Raw genomic sequence first — 20232 nt, forward strand, 5'->3', positions numbered from 1 at the left:
GACAATTCTAAGGCCAGATGATTACTTCACTACTATTTGTTGTGTTGTGTAACAGATCTCCGTTTTGTGTCATTCCAAGCCACAACTGCCCGGACCCCACAGATGGTGTCTCTGCTCTTATACTGCCCAACTTGGCCAGTATTTTTACATCTCCATTACACTCGCTGACTCTCCCACACTCTTCCTATTATGTTATTCTGAACCCAGCTCTGGCTGTTTTATTTTTTACTTTCTGCCACAATGTTCTGGGTTCTGTCTCTTCGATTGTGCCTGTCTGCTTGTTATTTGTGTACTTCAGGAAGTGGGTGGGATAACCTGTATATGCATTATCAGGGGTGAAAATGCAAAACATCCTAATGGGGAGGCTGCAGGCAGAGGAAGAGGGAGAGCATTTTTATTAAAGTAAAAGCCATCACTGCAGGACCGATACCATATACCCTGATACATTTGCAATCATAACTGACAGAGTAAATGAGCAAGGAGCCCATAGGTCATCGTTACACACATCCTCCTTAAAATAAAACTTTGGTGGATTAAGCATCAAAAATGGCCAGCTCTGCAATATTCTCTGCCCCTCCTGCAGCCAATGTTTATATACTGATTGAACAGGATAAAGTCAAGGGAAGTTTAGATCCAGGTCCCAGTTCAAATTACAGTTTAATTCACCAGGATTAGTTGTGTTGTCTCAGTTATAATCTTAGTGCTGAAGAGATAAATCATATATATTATATATATATATATATATATATATATATATATATGCACTTGTGAAAGCATGCGTGATGCATAATATAAACAACTGTTTTTTTTTAATTCAACTCTCACTTTCCCTCTTGGCCATCAAACCATCAACCTGTAATCATTTAATTTAATCATCCTCTAACTACAATGGTGCATTTTTCTAGCTAAGTTGCAGTTTCCCTGGGACCACACTCATCCTGTCTTACCTGGCTCAGGAACTTGGGCTCCATAAATATTAGCAGATTTAGGGAAACGTGGAATTATAAATAAGCACAACAATTAAAGAGCTGAAAGAAAGAGCGGATCACAGCTGTTTTAATTAGCTTTTTAAATCTCTCTCTCATATAAATGACTTCTTCAGAAAGGCTCTGTCTTGATTTCGTGCAAGAAAATGAGAGGGAGGAAAAAGGAAGATGAACAGGAGACCGAGAAAGGGAAAGAGAGCAAGAAAGGGGAGGAGAAAGATAAAGAGAGCAAGGAAGGGGAGGAGAATGAGAAAGAGAGCAACAAAGGGGAGGAGGAAGAGAAAGCCATAATGAGAGAGAGGATAATCCCTGGGAGCTTCCGGCGCCAGGCAGCAGTCTCTGGCCACCCATCTTAACCAGAATGTTTAGAGAAAACGAATCAATTTACCTACTAACTGCTTCTAAAGATAATTAAGAAGGAAGATGTGGTCGGGGGAAAAGAGGAAGGAAAAATTTCCACCTCCAACAGGTAAAGAGAACTGATTCGGAACTGTCTGACATTTTTCATACTGTCGGCATTGCTATTACAGTCCAGTGATGAAACAGCCTGGATTTTCAAACAGATCACAATCAGAAATCATATTTGTTTACTGAGCACCTACTATGTAGTCACAGCTCAGCAGCCCAGAAATGAATTCAGATCAGCTTAGCCGCTCTGTGATGAAGTGTGAGCCACGCAGGATAAGTGTGAATCAAACATTTATTTGGAAGGTAGGAATGAGGCAAGGCGCCTCAAAAGGAAGGAAAAGGGTACTGGCCCCTATTCTGGGAGGGACCGTCTGGGCCTCTCCTCAAAGAAAGTCTTATATGCAGACCCAGGTGCTGAGGGGGGCTTGGTGGGGCGGTGCAAGATAAAAGGCTTTCTGGAGGCCTTCTGACCCCAGCCATCCCACGGAAATGAGCAAGGAAGCTGCTGGCTGGCGGACAAGCAGGTGTGCCTTAAGTAGCCATGGAGATTAGCTGGGGCTTATCCAAACCTCTGCAGGAGGCAAATCTCTCCTGGCGCTCTCAGGGGACCTTCGCGCTCAGTCCTCTGGCATCAAATAAGCCAGATGCAGAATGGACGTCAACTTGGCCTTTTGTGAATGCAGGGCCCAGAGCAGGCATCTGGACACCATCACACTCGCCAGGGCCCCACAGAGAGTGTGCATTTGGAGAGGACATTCAGAAAAAGGGAAAGAGAAAGAAAGGGCTGCGAGGCTGTGTCAGGGACAAGGAGCCTCGTCTGGGTCTGAATTACTGTCTTGGAAGCCACGCTGTGCACCCCAAATCAGACCAAAGCTGGAAAACAGATTCTGGGGAGAAAATGGCTGGTCTGTGCTCTTTAGCAATGATAAAAACCAGAAGACTCAAAGGCTGAGAGCCGCACTTTTTAGATACCCCCAAAGAAGGAAGCAAATTAACAACTGAAGCAGTGGGAGGAGGAAAAACAGGCTCTATCAGTGCAGATTGTGTTAGTCTAACATGTCCAAGCCCATTCGCTGCCTGTAGCACCATAAACTATGGCCTGGAATCCTGACTCTGCTATGTATGCCCTGTGTGACTTTGAATAAGTCACTTAACCTCTCTGAGCGTCAGCTATTCCCTCCTAAAATAGGCCAAAAGTGACTCTACAGAGCTCTTAAGCATTAACTGGATAATTAGTGTAAACACCTGATATAGTATCTAGCATATAAAAAGGTACTCAGTAAGTTACTCTGACCTTCTCCCTTTTTCAAAAAAAGGGAAATATAATAACTATTAAGTACGATTTTACGTGAATATGGACTGTGTGTGTGCATGCATAAAACAATAGGAAAAATCCATACTATTTTAAAACCGACTGCCAGCCAGGTATGTCACTTACCCAGATCTCACACAGATGGAAAGGCAGAAGTGAGAAGCAAACTTTCCTGATGATCCTGCTGGGTCTCTGCCATTTGACTGATACCATAAAGACAGCCCAGTACTCAACCTCACAACGGTCTGAGAACATTCATGACAGGGTGTACACCCAGGTCATCTCTTGCAGAGGCATCTACCAGGAAGATATGTAGCTACAAATGCTTATCAAACAGGACTGAGACTCCCCCAGCAGACACATGGGAGAGCAGCAGGGTTTAGGAGAGCCTGGGACTTCCAGTTTTAGGTAATAGCAATACTGTATTCATCAGCTTTCCATCACTATGACAAAATACTGAGACAATCATTTGATAAGGAGAGATGATTTGTTTCTCCTCACAGTTTCAGAGGTTCAGACCAGGGGTGCTTGGCCCTGTGCTTTGAACCTGGCACGGAACACATGGCAGAGGAATCCTATTCACTTTATGGTGCCAGGAAAGCAATGACAGAGACAAGAAAGTGCTAGGGCCCCAATGTCTCTGTCAAGGGCAGCACCCAGGTACCCACACCCTCCCAGCAGGCTCTACGGCCCAGCAGCAGCAGGGGGCTGACATCTGGTCTGTAACACATGAGCCTCTGGAGAACATTCCGGATCCAAACTACAGCACCAGTCAAAATGTTCTTTTTAAACTAGTGCCACCCACATACCTACATACAAGGTGATTCACCCTAGAATGTCTGGATATGTGATGTCCTTGATTCAATAATAGCAATAATAGTAATTCCATTTCATTTTCAAAGCCCCTGCCCTCCCCAAAATCACTTACACCGGGAACTAGAATGTAGCTCTGAAGAGTGACTCACAATCTTTCCAATCACTCCCAGGGTAGAAAGCTTCTCTCCCAGAGGCCAAACGGGAGTGAATTTTGTCTTGGGTACCTTCCAGAAGCGGTAATGAGTCATATTTGAAGTATTCTATCACGAATACCTAAGCTTTTATCATTTTAGAACTAGAAGGAATAGTGTAGTACTCTACCCACACATCCCTGTTTTATACATAAAACTGAGGGAGGCTCAGACGTGTGTAATAACTTCCCCAAGGCCAAGAGGCTAACTTGGTAGATTGTGCATTCAGTGGCTGCCTCCTCCATTGGTTTCCTGAGAGTTTCAAGGACTCATGTGATTAAAAGCATTTTTTATTGCACAGTCATTTCACCACAGAACTAACCATGAAGCATGGTAAGAACACAATTATTATCACAAATATCCAAACAGTCCATTAAACATTCTTGAGAAATAAATAAATAAAAGCATGAGACGCCCAGGAATGATTCTTTTAATGCAGAGATTTCTCTGTGTCTCACAATATCTAAAACTTTTGAAGCTACCACAATTATTATGGTGATAGAAAATCACCACAAATACATTATTTGGCTTAGCTCATTATAACTGTTATAGTTTAGGGCTAGAATCCCCCCAAAAGCATTATGTGTTCAGAGATAGAGTTTTGGGAAGGTGATTTGACCATAAGTGTGCTGTCCTCATCAACAGATTGATTCACTGTCAATCTGTAGCTGAATGGATCTTTTGGAAGTGAGTCTGTTCCAACAAGGCCAAAGAAACATTTGCTGGGCTGCGACCCGGAAGGATTTATCTCCCTCCCCTCCTCCATTCTCTATCTGCTTCTTGTCATCACATGCGAAGCTTTTCTCTTCCTGACCCTTCCATCACACCTTTCCTGCCTTGGGACCAGCCAACCGTGCATGAGCTGAGACCTCTGAAAATGTGAACCAGAATAAACTCCTTTAATATGAGGGTGTTACATATTTTGTCCCAGCAACTAGAAAGTGAATGAGACACTAACTGACAAAGCTGTTTAACTCAGCCAAAATTTTCTGAAAGCCCTTACTACGTGCCAGACATGAGCTTAATGTTAAGAACACACCAGGGAGCAGAATCCATCTATGCTCAGGAAGGTCACTGACACAGGTGAGAGGTGAAAAGAGGTATTGGGGAAGATATATCAAGCTTCATGACACTGGGTTTGGTAGATTTCTTGGATATGCAAATAAAAGCATAGACAACAAAAGAAAAAAATTGACATATTGAACAGCATGAAAATTTAAGACTTCTGTACCATACAGATGAGTGAAAAAACCCACTGAACTTACAAATCATGCATTTGATAAGGGACCCAAAATCTCTAAGAACTGTTACAACTCAACAACAAGAAAACAACTTAATTCAAAATGGATAAAGACTTGAATAGACATCACTCTGAAGATTCACAAATGACCGATGAACACCTGAAAACATCCTCAGTATTATTTAACACTAAAGAAATGTAAATTACAAACATAACGAGGTCCAACTGCACATGCTATTAGGATTAGGGTGTCTACTGTTAAAAAACAACAAACATGGAGGGGGAAGTGTTGATGAGGTTGCAGGAAAATTAGATTTCATAGCAGAACGCAAAATGATGCACCCAGAATGGAAAATAGTTGTGAAGCTGCGACAAATTAAAAGCAATTATTATTTGATCTCTAAATTCCACTGCTGGGTATATTCCAAAAAATCTTTGAAAAAAGAGACTGAAAAGTATATTTTACAACCATGTTTATAATAGCATTCTTCTTAATAACCAAAATCAAACCAATGGAATCAAACAAATTGTCCATTGATTGGCCAATGAGTAAGCAAAATGTATTGCATACAAAAAGTGAAGAATTACCTTCCTTTAAAAAGGTACCTTTCTAAAGGAAGGTAACTCTAACATATGCCACAGCATGGATGAAGTTGAAGGACGTGATGCTAAGTGATAGAAGCCAGAATACAACAAATAATGAATGGCTTGTATGGCACAGCTCAAATTCGTAGGGAGAAAAAGTAGAAGGGTGGTGACTGAGGAGAGGGGGGAAGAAGGAAGTAATCTTTAATAGATACAGGGTTTTAACTTTGCAAGATGAAAAGCACTCTGCAGGGAGATAGTAATGATGGTAGCATGACAATGAGAATACATTTAACACAACAGTCCTTTACGTGTAAAAGTGGGTAAGATGATAACTTTTATGTTAACAAAAATATAGGCACTTCAATTGTCATCATCAGTAATCTCATCAGAAGCCATCCAGGTCTCTGATGGAACCATAGCAGGGCCCTAGAGGACCCACACTCACACAAAATCCTAATGTTCAGTGTAAAAGTGTGATATACGAAGTGAAGAAGAGACAAAGCCTGGTGGAAGGAAGGGGTAGGCTGCAGGACCTTAGCATGTCCTCCTTGGAGAGCAGAAGCCTCAATTTCTCCGTGGAAAGAAGTCATTTTAAATGCTATTCTGGTCTCTATAGAGTAGGCATGTCAGGACAGTCAGAAAATGTTATTAATCATTAACTTTTATTCTGACTCTTGGGAGGTCATGCCTTCTGTCTCTGGCAGGGTCAGAGCATGGAGGTGATCTCTGCAGTTGTTTGGTTTTGAAAACAAATATTAAACTTGCTGGTAAAAACTTACCAATCATAGTTCACCTAAGAGGTGCTCCAGGTCTCAGTTCCTCTGCAAGAGTGAAGACTTCCTGAAGTCGCCATAGCTTCCAAAGATGAAAATAATCAAATGTGGAACTTCAGATCATCACTGTCACTGTCAGTGGACAGAAGAAAGATGAATTACCCTGAGGATAAAAGCAAAATGATTTCCTTTAAGACCCCAACATTCACATATGTGCCATCCAATATATGGTGCCCATAAGAAGCCATACCTTTACGTGTAGCATTTAATTTATTTTCTTTTTAAACCTTTATGCTTAGTGACCCATAATGCTAGGGATATATATAAACATGACAGGCCCCAAATTTGATAACCTTACGTCCTGAAGAGTGAGAAAGCATTAAACAATCAATCAAATGTCATCATGTAGGATATATTTTGAGTTTTCTGTATAAGCTAAGGAAAGCACACATCGCTCCCCTCACACCACTTCTCAGATGAGAGAGCTAAAAGATGAAACAGTAGTGCCCTTTTATGTATTTTGCTTGCTGAAGTGACCGCCTGCAGCTCATGTTCTCCAATCCCCAGGGTCCTCCTGACTTCTCTGTCTGGACTTGGTGAGAACCCAAAACTGAGATTACAGGCGCCCATTCCTCTTCAAGCTGTGAGCTTTCCAATGAGGAAACATTACTTGCCCCTTGGTCACAGCCATAGCTTTGATCAGAAAGGCAGGCAGCCAGGGCGTGCAAAAGACAAACCCATCAGCACTATTATCCAAAGTGCACGGTTGGTGCTGTTGTCTTCAGAATTAAAAATGACACATTGTGGTGGTCACTTGGCTCTTGCAGAACTTACCGCTTGATGGCTGGTCCATCCTAACTCCCAGACTGCCTCAGACACCCAAACAAATTAGCATGTGTTTCTTGATGGCACAAAATTAGGTCTCTCTGTGCATATATGTAGGTGTGTTTCAAAGCTGCCATATAACCACATCATCACCAATTAATCATTTATCAGACTGCCACTGACTTATGAAAGATGTTATCTATCTATCAGCCCTTGTATCAGAATTGTTGGCTACTTAAAAAGCCACCCACCAGCTTTGGTCAGTTTAACAGATTAAATCTCCATGAAGAGCTCTCACTATCTTTTGAACTGGATCCATGCCCCAGGCTAAATGAAGCTTTCAGAACCAGCAAGAACCAGATGGCCCTCTAAGATCATTTCTGAATGTTTGGATCTGAGTCATTTGTATGTGGAAGGCTTCACAAAATAGCAATCTGGGTAGCAGGCTCCAGGCTGAATCTAGCTTTCCAGACAGCCTATCTTTGTCTACAATTGAGAAGACAAGTACAATATTGTAGGGTTCCACAAAAATATTACAGCATTTATCTATATGTGTAGCATCAAATACATGAAGTGTCCCTGTCAGGCTGTCACTACAATGGTAGTTCGCCACAACTTCTCTCTTTTCCCCCATTTCTTCTTTTGCTTTTTTCCCCCATTGTACCTACAATTTCTCTTAGCACGGGCATATAGCCAGCTTGTGAATCAGCCAGCAGAGGGTACTACAATACTGGTGCAATAATCCAAATTACAGGAAATTCACAGCTGAAAAGGATGTAGACTAATTAAAGTGGGCTCCAGTTTTATTTCGTGCTGGGAGCTCCTAGCCAAAAAGAGGACGTCTGTAGGATGGAAGAGATGGAAATAAAACCGGTGGACAGAGCTTGCTCATCTGAGGAAGAGGAAGGGCAGGAACATGAATCCAGACTCACAAGTCCAATAGATCAGGACCAAAAGTTGGGTGGGATCTCCACAGAGGAGTCTGTGTGCCAATCCTGCTTCTCAGTATTTATAAGAAAACTCGTACCACATAAATACATCTACACAGATATTTATAGCAGCTCTTTATAATCATCCAAAACTGGGACCAATAAAAATGTCCTTTAATCAGTGAATGGATACATCAAATAAACAAATTATTGGCACAAGCAAAAACATGGACGAAATTCAAAGGCACTATGTTGAGTGGAAGAACTCATTCTCAAAAATGTTGCATTTATGTAATTCCATTTATATGGTATTCTCAACAGATTAGTTGCAGGATGAAACGAGATTATGACCCTAAAGCAGTGGCATGAAAAAAAGTATTTGGAGTGATAGATGTTCTGTCTCCCACTTTGGATGCTGATTTCGTGAATCTATACAAGACCTAAATTCATAGATTTGTACAGCAAAAATTATAAATTTCACATGTTAATTTTAATAAACAAAAGGTTAAAAAAAGAGATCAATTTAGAAAGTATAACAAGTTTTAATAAGGGTGAGAGACAGGCTCTGCAGTGGTTGATTTCAGTAGTGGTATTTCGCTAAATTCCAGCAGCTGGAAGGGACCATTCAAGCTACCCAGACCCACGTGGCGGTGACTGGGCAAAGGGGTCAACACTGATGCAACACCACAGTCTGCCCACAGTTAGGAACCAGCATCCAGTACAATGGAGGACTTCAAGGATTTCTCGACCTCAATCAATAGTAAGAAGGCTGGCGGCCGACAGAGGACAGCTAAATCAAATCTAGCCCCCTCACTAATATACCAGGAGCCTGGTGGAGGAAAATAATGGGAATCTGCCAACATATACAGCTTGTGAGCACCCTCAGAGTTCTGGGGTCCCTTTCCTGGACCCCTCACACAATCCTATTAGTCGCTTCCTCCTCAGCCCAGTAGATTGGGGTGGTATTTCTTGTCATCTGTTTTAGGCAGATGCAACTATGTTTTATACTTAAAAGAAACCAAGACCTAGGCGATACCTAGCAAGTCATCATTATCCATCATGCTACCTTCCTCGATCTTTTACTTCTGTTGCTTCTTTTTTCTTTTCTCAGATGAAACTGCTCGCAAATTCCTATCCCTCAGTCCTATAAGAGCCCTCTGTCTCTTATTCAGTGCTCAGAAGACCAACAGACACAGTCAGAGTTCTCACCTACCAAGTCACTTCTGATATCTCTCCATATTTGTCCTCTATCTAACTTTAAGAACTCAGAAGAGAAAGAACCATCTCACACCACATATGTGGCTGTCTTGCATTGAAGCACCATTTAATCTGTGAGCACAGAGTTGGTTGAGAAGTCGAGAATCTGGGTATTGGTCCAACTCTGATGACAACTGGATGTGAGATTTTTGGTAAGTCTTCCTTTCTCTGGGCCTTTATTTCCTTTACAACATGGGCTGTTTTGGATTAGATCTTTAAGGAGCTTTCTAGCCCCACGATGTTTCTACGTTTAATATTAAGTGCAAATGGACAATAATAAAACTGGGGCACAGAAAGACTGATAATTTTTAGTTTAATTCAACAAACGTACTGAAATTCTATTCTGTTTTTGGACTATATGCTAGCAAGGAGAGATATTAAAATAATTAAGAAAGAAGCCGACCTTTAAGACATATCTATGGGTCAGAAGAAGAGCTTGGGGTTAAAAGATCTAGGTTCAAGAAACACTATTCTTCCTGGAACAACATAAGCAATTTGTTCAGTCTTTTCGTACCTATTTCTTCTTTTATAAATTGTGAATAATAAGGCCTCCTCCTTGAAGTACAGAATACGTGGGAATATGCTGGTTTCTATTATTAAATCATCTGTATTCTGACCTTCCCCAAGGGAAATATCATTAGTCTTCCTCATCTCATTCCATTTTGGAAATAATCTTCACTCTTAAAATCTCCCCATTTCTCAAAGCTGAATATCCTACTAATACTCTGAAATGCAAGTCAAGCTCTACATCTTCAAAAAGACTTGTCTGTCTGCAGCCACCAAGAATCTTTACTGCTTTTGGTTTTCCTTTGACTTCACTGAACATGCTATTTTCTATCGCTTCATAATGAACTTGAGAATCTATGCTTTTAAACTCTTGAAAAATTCCATCTTATGTAACCAACTACTTGTAGGGAAATCAAATTCCACATGTATTGAGTAGAATCCGTAATGTAATGAGGAGACCCTACTCCTCACTGCACTCATTTAAACTAATGACCATGTTGTTTGTTGTGTTTCCTCTCTGTCATACGCTCTCAGCCCTGTTTATTTATTTTCAGCTTTCACGTACCTCTCAGATGCATCTCTCTCACCTGCATCATCACAGCCTTCCTTGACCATCCCTTGGCTAAATCAATGCCACAGCAGAAAGAAGGATATACTGTATCATCATCACCTAATAAGCTTTATCAAAATATCTGTTTACCTTCCCATTACCTTATGTCATACCAGAAATTCAGTTGAGGGAGAACACAGTGCCTTTGTACTTTTACAAAAGCTTGCCAGGTTGTTGTGACCGATTACCATTCCCCATTGAAAATCACTATCATTAGCTTTCTTTTTGCCAGTTCTTTCCTTCCTCTGCTGCCCAAGCTACTGTTCAAAACCTCCAATCCAAAAATAATGACTCCTCTTTGCCTTTCAGATATAAATACATGAACAAACAACAAATTCCTCAGCTAGGCCTGCAGAGCCCAGCTCCAGGACACTGTCTTGACCTGTTTTCCCCCATTTCCTTCCAGACCCCAGAGGTTCAGCCAAAACAAACTAGCCCTTCTCTTCCCTGCACACACCATACCCTTGCCTTGGTTCCCACCAATTTATCTTCTCTGAATTCCCTTCTATTCTCATCTTATTCTTCTACCTGGGAAAGTTCTACTCAACATTCGGTACTCATATGAATAGTTCTATGAGGTCTTCCCCAATCCTTCCTCTCAGGAAGAGCTGGTTGCTTTTTCCCCTGCATCTTTGCTTTACACTATTCACAGGGCTCATCCACTGCGTCTCAGCATAGGAGGCCCCCCTGTTGGATTTCCTCATGAGCATATGAGTTTCTCCTTTGATCTCCTAAAAATTTTTATAACTCTAGTCTACATCCTATTCTTTCTGTGTGTAATGCTTCATCACCTATTTGTCTCCTAAGTTAGACCATAATCTGTTCAAAGATAGGTAGCATTGTCCTTCTTTGAAGCCCCAGCACAAAGGAAAGGTCCACAGCTTTAGAAGGCACTAAGTGCCTAATTCTACAGGCAAGACTCAGATTAGACCCCGTCTTCATAACAAGCCTTTCCTAGCCTTGACGAACAGCAATCAGCTGCTTCTGTTATCACGCTGCACTACACAGATCACAGTCTCTCAAAGTTTCTTATTTATAAAATCCACACCTTTTATAGCCTCCGAGTTCCTTCCCGGCAGAATCCTGTGTTTATCTGTCTTTCCCGGGACACACCACACAGAGTCTGACCTGTAGTTCTACCCCTCAGTGTTCTGAAGCTAAATTGAACTTATTTTTTGTTTCTTTCCAGATAATAAACTCCTCAAGCTCACTTGCCACATCTTTTAGCACCCTCATATTTTCTACAGCATCTCCTCTAGCTTTGGACAGAGAACAAGCCTTCAACAAATGTGTGTCAACTGACAGGTTCTCACTGCACATTCCTGAATAAGCTTTTGATGCCTATCGATGAGAGGATGCAGTGTTCCTGTTAGCTGTGTTTCCAGAAAGAGTTGGATTTTATCTTTTGGTGGGTAGATTCCAGCCCTGCTATCCTGCATTTATATCCCTTGTATTTCAACATGATTATTCAAGTCATTGAATCTATCACTGTTGCAGTTCTCAGCTCGTTAACCCGGGCCAGTCACTTTCTTTCTTTCCAATAGTCCCGATACTTTGACCAAATTGGTATATATGGTATTGACCTCGTCCACGATTTTAAAAGGCCAGGCACAGTGGTGCATGCCTATAATCCAGGATTCTGCCAAGGCAGGAAGACTGCAGGTTTGAGCCTAGCCTGGGCAACTTAGCAATTCAGGGAGATTTTGTCTCAAAATATAAAAAAAGAAAAGACTAGAGATGAAGCTCAGTGGAAAGCACTTGGGCTCAATCGCAAACATAAATAAGTAAGTAAAATTGTATTGTTTTATTTAAATAATGGAGAAAAAGAGAACTTTATTAATATTTGTGTTTTCTAAAAATATAATCCATACTGTAAAAAAAATTATCAGTGTCCTCATGACTTTTATTTTAATAATAACATTTTCCATAAAAATCCACTATAAAACATCCACATAATGTAAAACTTTTCCATTGTGAATAAAATAATGATGTAATAGTAGCTATCTAATAGATCTATGTATTGTGATTCACTGGGCATTGATCAAGTCCTCAGCATTGTTCAACTTATTCTCCTGTCCTCTCAAAATTTTTTAATTTTAGTGCCTAGGATTGAACCCAGTACCTTAGGTTGAGCTGAATCCCCTGCCCCTTTTCAAATTTCTCCTTTTGAGACAGTGTCTCACCAGGTCATTGCCTGGGCTGGACATGAATGTAATCCTCCCGCCTCATATTTCCAGAGCACTGGGATTATAGCCCTGTGCCACCACGTCTGGCTAGAAACATCTTCAAATGAGTTTACTTGGAATCCAACTATTCTTGAATGCCTGGGCACAACTTAACTGACATCATGATCAAAAATATCATTAGCAACTGAGCAACCAGTGAGTAGACTGCTTTTCTGGAAACTAAGGTATCAGCTCAGTTTGAGTTAAAAAGAGTAAGATTTAAAGTCATCACAGTACACAGATTTGGAGGGGAGTATCATGGAAGTCACAGATGCTACCATCATGTATCGCAAGAGCAGAGCTGTCAAAGCAGTTTACAGGTTTGTCCAGGGAGGTCTCAAATGAAATTATTTAGAGGTTGAAAATAATAATATTGAACTTATTTAAAATACAAGCCATGGGATATAAGTAAACATTAACTTACATTTTATGGTTTTATTTAAAAGCCCTAAAGTCTTGACTACTCCCAAATTCCATGATGTGGGAACATGATTTCCTTTCTACCGTGAGACCATTTGTATGTTAGCTGCACTGCAGCACTGTAAGGCTTTATTGATAAGAATGAGATGACCAGGCCCGGGACAGCTCAGCAGCAAATGAGAGGTTCTGAGTTCAATTCCCAGTGCAAAAAGCAAAAAAGACTAAGATGAAATCAAGAATTGGGGAAACTATCCAGATTAGTCTCATAAAATTTGATACTGGGTGAAAAATAAAAAGTCTTGTTTGGGCTCAAATGACCCCAATTGGTTACCTGAAGAGGCAAAATTCACTGAATAAAAATGGGATGATATAAAATACCCAAAATTACCAGTCCATTTCAGATCCTTTCTTAGAAAAAAAAAAAAAGAAAGAAAGAAAGCAAAAGAAAAGCAATTTTGAGAGTTTCAATACTTATTATGTGGCCCATCTTAAGGTCCATATATCCTACTTTTGTCAAAGCTCTACATTAAAAGAAAGTTCAAAGATCTCTGTGTGCAAACAAAGGTTGATTCTCTCTACCAAGAAATACTGTAAGTCCTTGAAACCACCAAACAGCATCATAGTTAAGCAACTTTCCCATTTAATTTTTCTCTTTTGGAATAATTTTTAAATTCAACTTAATTTTTCAAAAAATTTAACTGATACAAAAATGTATATATTTGGGGTACCATGTGACATTTCAATAAACGTATTTATTGCATACTACTTAAGTCAGAATATGCATATCTATCTTCTCAAGTGCTTCTTTACAATGGAAACACTCAATATGCTCTCTTTTCATTTTTGGGGAACATATTTTTACACTCTGGTCTCTAGGGTCATCCTACTGTGCAGCAGAAATCAGAACATGTTTCTCTTACTAAACTGCCAGTTAAGTCAGTTGTGAGATCCCTGAAGGGAGTCTGTATCTTCTGTCCCGTTAACTAATCAGCAACAGAATTCCCAAGACATCTCAAGTGTAACCTTGGAAAATAGTACACGGCACATAAGGAGATGGATGGGGATCACAGGCCTTGGCCTCAGTATATGGATTAACACCGTATCTCCATAACTTTGATTAAGCCAAAATTCTTGACCTTGTTTCTGTTCACGTACGTCAGAAAAAGAAGTCACCTTTCCAGGAATATGAGGATGATCTGCGTCTGGTAGTAAAATGATTTTTAACTTCTTAGGAAAATGTTTTGCACGATAACCTGCTTTCTTCAATAAATGAAATAACATGAATAGAATACATTTTTATGGGTTTTCATCGAGTTTAGATGACCTGACCTCACTGGATAATGCCATCAATGTTTCAATCAGGCTTTACTTTAGTCCTGTATTGCCAGGATTTAGGGTAAAGAAGGGACTGGAGGGCACAAAGGGACAGGTACTAATATAAAAGGAATTTCAGTGTAGAAAGACATTACCATTTCAGCAACTTTTAAAATACTCTTTTCAATACCCTCCCACAAATGTTATTTTTAGCAGTCCTAGAGGGTGAGAATTTTCTCATCCTTCTGTATCTATGCCCAGAGAGGTGGCTAGAAGATGCATTTTCTCTAAATTCTGGCTGTTTCTTCTACAGGAGATTTCACATTATTCAAAATAGTACAATTATTTTATAGTAAATCCCAAATGTTTACAGTTCAGCTAGGCAGCCTATGTGAAGAGGATACTTTTTTGCCTACCTTCTTAAAAAAGTTTTAAGAGTCCTGTCAAAGTACCCTCTATTGCTGGCAATCTCACTTTCCACATTTCTCTAGTTTTAAACCTAAATCTTTGAATATCATTTTCTTAGGCCTTCCCTTTGTTAATTCAACAGACCCCCAAAATCATAAGAATCATTTGTTGTGCTGGTTTTTAATCATTAAAAAAATTTTCTGTTTGCGGATAAGTTTCATGCTTCTTATGAATACTAGGAACCCTATATCATAGCTGAAATTAAGCAAGCATTTCATCTCTGGAGGCCTCACATACTTTGGTAGTGAAAAGCAGTTATGTGTTCAAAACAGGCCAGCTCACTTGTCTCTTTCTAACTGGAAAAGGAGAAAAGAAATCCTAAAAAACAAAAATGGTCGCTAAACTGGGAGCAGCAGTGTACCCCTGTAATTCCCACCACTTTGGAAGGTTGAGACAAGAGGATCACAAGTTTGAGCTCAGCCTAGACAACTTAATGAGATGCTTGTCACTAAATAGATAGATAGACAGGCAGGCAGACAGACAGACAGAAATATAACTTAGTGTGAAGGCCCTGAGCTCAATCTTCAGTACTGGAAAAAAATTAGTGGTAACTCTAAAAGGTGTGCTTGCTACTTAACAGTAAGTTAAGCATAGATAAATCTACTTTTTTGAAAGAAAACTTTTTCAATTAATAAAAGAAGCAGAAATGATTTTATTGTTTTTGGCTAAGCTCTGCCATTTTACAGGTTACTGTAAATCAGCTCGAGCCAATGTGGGCAAAGGAGGAGAAATCAGCTAACTCCTGCCCCATCTTTTGTGTTCATATACATGTGTTCTGCTTGACTCTTAGTAAAGTGTTTTCTTACAATTCCAAGATATACTCTTTTTCCTTTAAAAAGTGTTCATAATTTTAGGCATCAGATAATAGATGCCTTAGATAGAATGGGTACAGTGACACACAGTAACCCCAGGACTTTGGGAAGCTGAGGCAGGAAGATTAAAAGTTCATACTCCAATGGGTAACTTAGTGTTAGCAAAACCTGTCTCAAAAATTTTAAAAGTGCTAAGGATGTAGCTCAGTGTCCAGGTCTTGGGTTCAAAACACATTACGGGATTGGGGGCACTAATAGTATTTTGACCACATGGTGTTCAGTATGTAGAAATATTGGAGGTAAGTCAAGCCTAGTTTTAAGAAATCCCCAAGTTGGGCCTTTCCTCTAGTTTAAATGTTGTGTTCTAAAACAACTACAGTTGTGTGAAATGTTTGGATTATTGTTTGAACATGAACCTCTCTCTGCCTTCAAAATGTCTGAAGGTCAATCTTGGTCATAAATGTAGTTGTTTCTTTCAAGTTGTTCCAAAAGAAGCTGAAAACAGGCAGGGACACAAGCTAAGAGATGCAGTGCCCTCCAAGTCTGTCCCTTGGGTAGAAGCATGCCTTCCAGCTCTGGGGAAAATCACACTGTCTCAAACAGCAAACAGAGTTTGCTTAGACTGGTTGAGTGATAAGACTACCCAGTCTCGTGCATTTCAACATATTTCCCTCAGTTTACCCTTTACCAAGGTAGAGCTGATCAGCACATGGAACTCACCATTTCTCTCTCTCTCCAAAGTGCTTTAAAGAAATTAACAAGACCAACTTCCCCTTTCATAAAAACTCCAGACTCATTTGTTTAAAATTGACTTTTGAATCAGCCCCAAGTAATTGTTCAAAAACTTAATTTAAAAAAATGTAACTATCACTATCACAGACAAATTTCCCCTGCTTACAATTCCTGACCTACAGTTGTGGTAAGGATCATGCAGATGCATGCTGGAAATTAAACAGTGGACCACCAGAGTTGCCGCAATTAAATTCAGACTTGCATTCAAACCATAGCCTGCTCTGCATTTTTTTTTTTGAGAAGTTTGCTTTCTATAGACTTTTCAAACTGTCCCCTTCACAAAAGAGAGGCAGGGTGGCTGAGTCTGAGTCCCCTAAATTAAGGCAATGGGAACGGGAAGGGAGAGAATGTATTTGCAGTGTGCCAAACCAGATGTTCATATAAATGAGAGCTCAGACTTCCAATTTAGTGTATTAGCTTATGGAGCCCAAAAGTTTTTCTACCTTCACGGTCATAGTCCAGCTACAATCCCTATTTTGAAAAGAAAGACATTGTGAGTTCATATTGAATTCCAAACAACTGGCGTGTCTTATAAAATGAAATAAGTTCTTGCAAACATTTCCTCTTCTACATGAAGATCTGTCCCCTTTTGATGGAAAACACATTTTAGAACTGAAATGCTGAATGTGTAGCAAATTCTGAAAATAGTAAAGAGTCCTGGACAGAAGCCAGAAGCTAGATGGCTTGAAGAAAAAAATCAATTGGCAATAATTTTTCTAGATAATTATAGATAGAACAGTATTTAGAAGGAAGAAAATGATGGCAAACCATTTATAGGTATGTGATTTTTTCTAAGCTAAAACGAGTTTATAAAATGTGTAATTGTGGCTTATTTTCAGCTAAATTGTTTGGATATGGAGTTCACATTTACCTGCTCTTCTGATTCTCTATAGAAACAGGTTAAATCATATTTATTTATTTAAAGAAAAATAAACTACATAAAGTTGAAGTTTAAAAAAGTTACAGGGAAATTCCACATAATTTTCTTGTTATGTCAAACACCCATTTGAAATACTTTCTTGTAAATCTATTTTAAGAGTCTAACTGAAACCCTTGAAAACTATGGGGATCATAAGGAGTTGGCCCATTCATAGAAGATAATCACTTCTTCATAAATGTCACTCAAAAAAGCAAGGATGTTTAAGGTACAAAATAACACAATAGCACCACTTGCGGTTACAAAAACTATGGTTAAATGTTTAATGCATATCAGAAAGTTACCACATAAATTTTACATGCAAACTGAAATGATCTGAAAAAAAGACAATCACAGAATCAGCCTGAACTGATTTCAACATTTAAGAAAATCACAAAATAGCAGATCTGGCCTTCTGTAAAATTGCCATCAAGTTGTTGCACCGAGCAAAAAAATAAACAAATGGCAAGCTTGACAGATGAATAAGACCTTTCTTGTGACTTTTAAAAACTGAAATCACAACAGAAAACAAATACCAACGCAGAAGTCCTTAGAAGAAAGTGCCGTTGGCTTCTAGGATGGACCCAGCAAGCCTCAAAGCCTCCCCTCCACCTCCCACCACAATCCTCCTCTTACTGTATTTCCTAATTTTGTGGACTGCAGTGCTGAGCTGTTTATCAAAACACTGTGCAGGAAAAACGACTCCACTAACTCTTGCAATTTTCTCCCTCTTCTTGGACAGAGGCCACTGGGAAAGGAAAGCCTGGGGTGGGGAGAGGCAGAGCAGGGAAAGCAAAGGAACAATAGACAGCCGTGGCTTTGACAATGCCTTTCCTCAGCCCTCTTTCTGCTCCTGCTGTGACTCTCATTCAAGAGTCAGGGCGGCTGCCATGGGATGCATGGACAATGGATTGAGGAATACAAGGCAGGGGGGGAAAAGGAAATCGGGGCAGTTCTGAGCTAAGATGGCAGGGCTCTCACCTTTTCCGTGTTTTTGCGAATAATCTGGATGGAGGCGTCCCGCAGAGAAGGAATAAAAGGGTGTCTGAATTGGTGGATGGTTCTGAAGGCTTCTGCATTTGCAAATGCATTTTAAAACTATTTGCAGAATATACTTGCTGCCAGCCTCTCTCTCTCTCTCTCTCTCTCTCTCTCTCTCTCTCTCTCTCTCTCTAACCCCTCTCTCACTCTCCTTTCTGTCCCTTTTCCTCTCTCTTCTCTGTCTCTTTTTCCCTCCCTCTCTCTCTTCTATTTTATGCCTGCTATTTCCATCACACCTCTATTAGTATGAAGACTTTCTGCCTGTGTAAGTAAGAGTGTTCATTACTTAATGTTTGAATCCAGACACACGTCTGCATGCATTTCTAATCTGAGGAGCCTATAGCGGTTACCACAACTATCAATTAGCCAGCAATAGCTGAGACCTTCAACACCTCTGAGGGAACAAAGGTGGAAAGGCGTGCAAATACTCCAGCCTCTCGATCACACAACCTGCTGGCTACAAATAATGGTACATATTTGTGGTGGTTTTTCTTTTTTTCTGTTTAGCTCTCAAATCCATGTAATATTACAGGTTGTAATAGATCCAGCCACATAGTTAAACATGGAGCATCTATAAGCACATATGTTTCTTTGGCATCACTGGGAATAAAATGGATTAATCTGAACTAAAAGGATATGTCCAATGACAAATAAGAATTTATACCACATTCTGTCCCTGCTCCATTTTAATCAATTCCTACTAGAGCTGAAATTAACTGTTTTTGTGGAATTCTTTGTCCATTTTAGTCACTTTTATGAAAGAAGCTTTAAAAACAGCAGTGAAGAAAAGGAAAGAGAAATATATTTACCTATCGAAAGGCACATAAGAGCATTAAGGCTCCTCCACAGATGAAAGCATTCTGGTTTAAACTCAAGCCTAAATTTTGATTAGTTCTGAGTAGGTTTACTTGGGGGAGGCGCATGTGTGTATTTTTTAGTGGCATACTGTAACAGCTAACATAGGACATGTCTCTATTCACTTGCATTAAATGTATTCTGTGCCAACCAGCTGAAAAAAAGTTCTTTTTTTCTCATTTTACAGAAGCCTAAGAAAATCTTTTGAAAAATACATTGCCTTTCAGTGTTAAAGGACATCAAAATATTGCTCACTTGAATACACAAAGAGAAAGAGAGAGGCACAAGTAATAGTTAAACTTCCTACTTTTAAATATGGATAATTTCAAACAGAATGGTGTACTTTGTATGTGATACTATTTGTAATGCTTGCAGATCTCACACATGAAAAATGGCATTTCTTAAACCAGCACTTCTTGTTAGAATTGAAATCGTTCCGAACCAGACACAGAACATACAATATCTTGAATCTTAATACCTTTCTCTAACTCTGTAAACAAGACAGACAGTCTCACCTGGAGATACAGCCAAGTTGGGGCAGGGTCTGCAGAGCAGTGTCATCTTATTTCCCTTTGCTATTTATAGTTTCTTTTCTTGAGACTATGACTCCAAAGAGCAATTTTTATTTTCTTTCTTCCTTGAAAAGATAGCTCAACAATAATTTCTCCCGTTCTAACACGTAAGGCAACTGCAGAAGCTGGGAAATCTAGAGCTAACACTCACAGGAAAAAGCCAACAATAGAGCATAAAATCGGACTTGAGGAGAGTGAGTCCAGCAACCTTTCACACGAGCAGAGGCACTAGCAATGGGGGAAAGAATCCTTATCAAGATGGAGCTGGAGAAAGGGGGTCCCAGGAACCCCCATCCCAGCCTGTCGCTTAAGAAAGAAGAAATCCTAGCAAGGTTGAGGGGGAAAAGGGAAAATGGGGCTAAATATGGGAGGTGA

General features: G+C 39.9%; 1 long non-coding RNA gene across 22 annotated transcripts in view; it reads right to left on the minus strand.

Annotated features, from left to right (window-relative positions):
* Nucleotides 1–20232, minus strand: part of LOC106028267 (uncharacterized) — a 259749-nt gene that overhangs the window by 182050 nt on the left and 57467 nt on the right. For 14 of the 22 annotated variants that reach the window (XR_010049691.1, XR_010049688.1, XR_010049680.1 and 11 more), the window contains exon 2: nt 6321–6477. This is a non-coding gene — a long non-coding RNA (uncharacterized LOC106028267). The other 8 variants (XR_010049699.1, XR_010049684.1, XR_010049690.1 and 5 more) reach the window with 4 other exon arrangements.

The sequence above is a fragment of the Cavia porcellus genome, unplaced genomic scaffold (assembly GCF_034190915.1).
Source record: "Cavia porcellus strain 051 isolate PalLab524CR breed Dunkin Hartley unplaced genomic scaffold, mCavPor4.1 scaffold_9, whole genome shotgun sequence".
Lineage (NCBI taxonomy): Eukaryota > Metazoa > Chordata > Mammalia > Rodentia > Caviidae > Cavia > Cavia porcellus.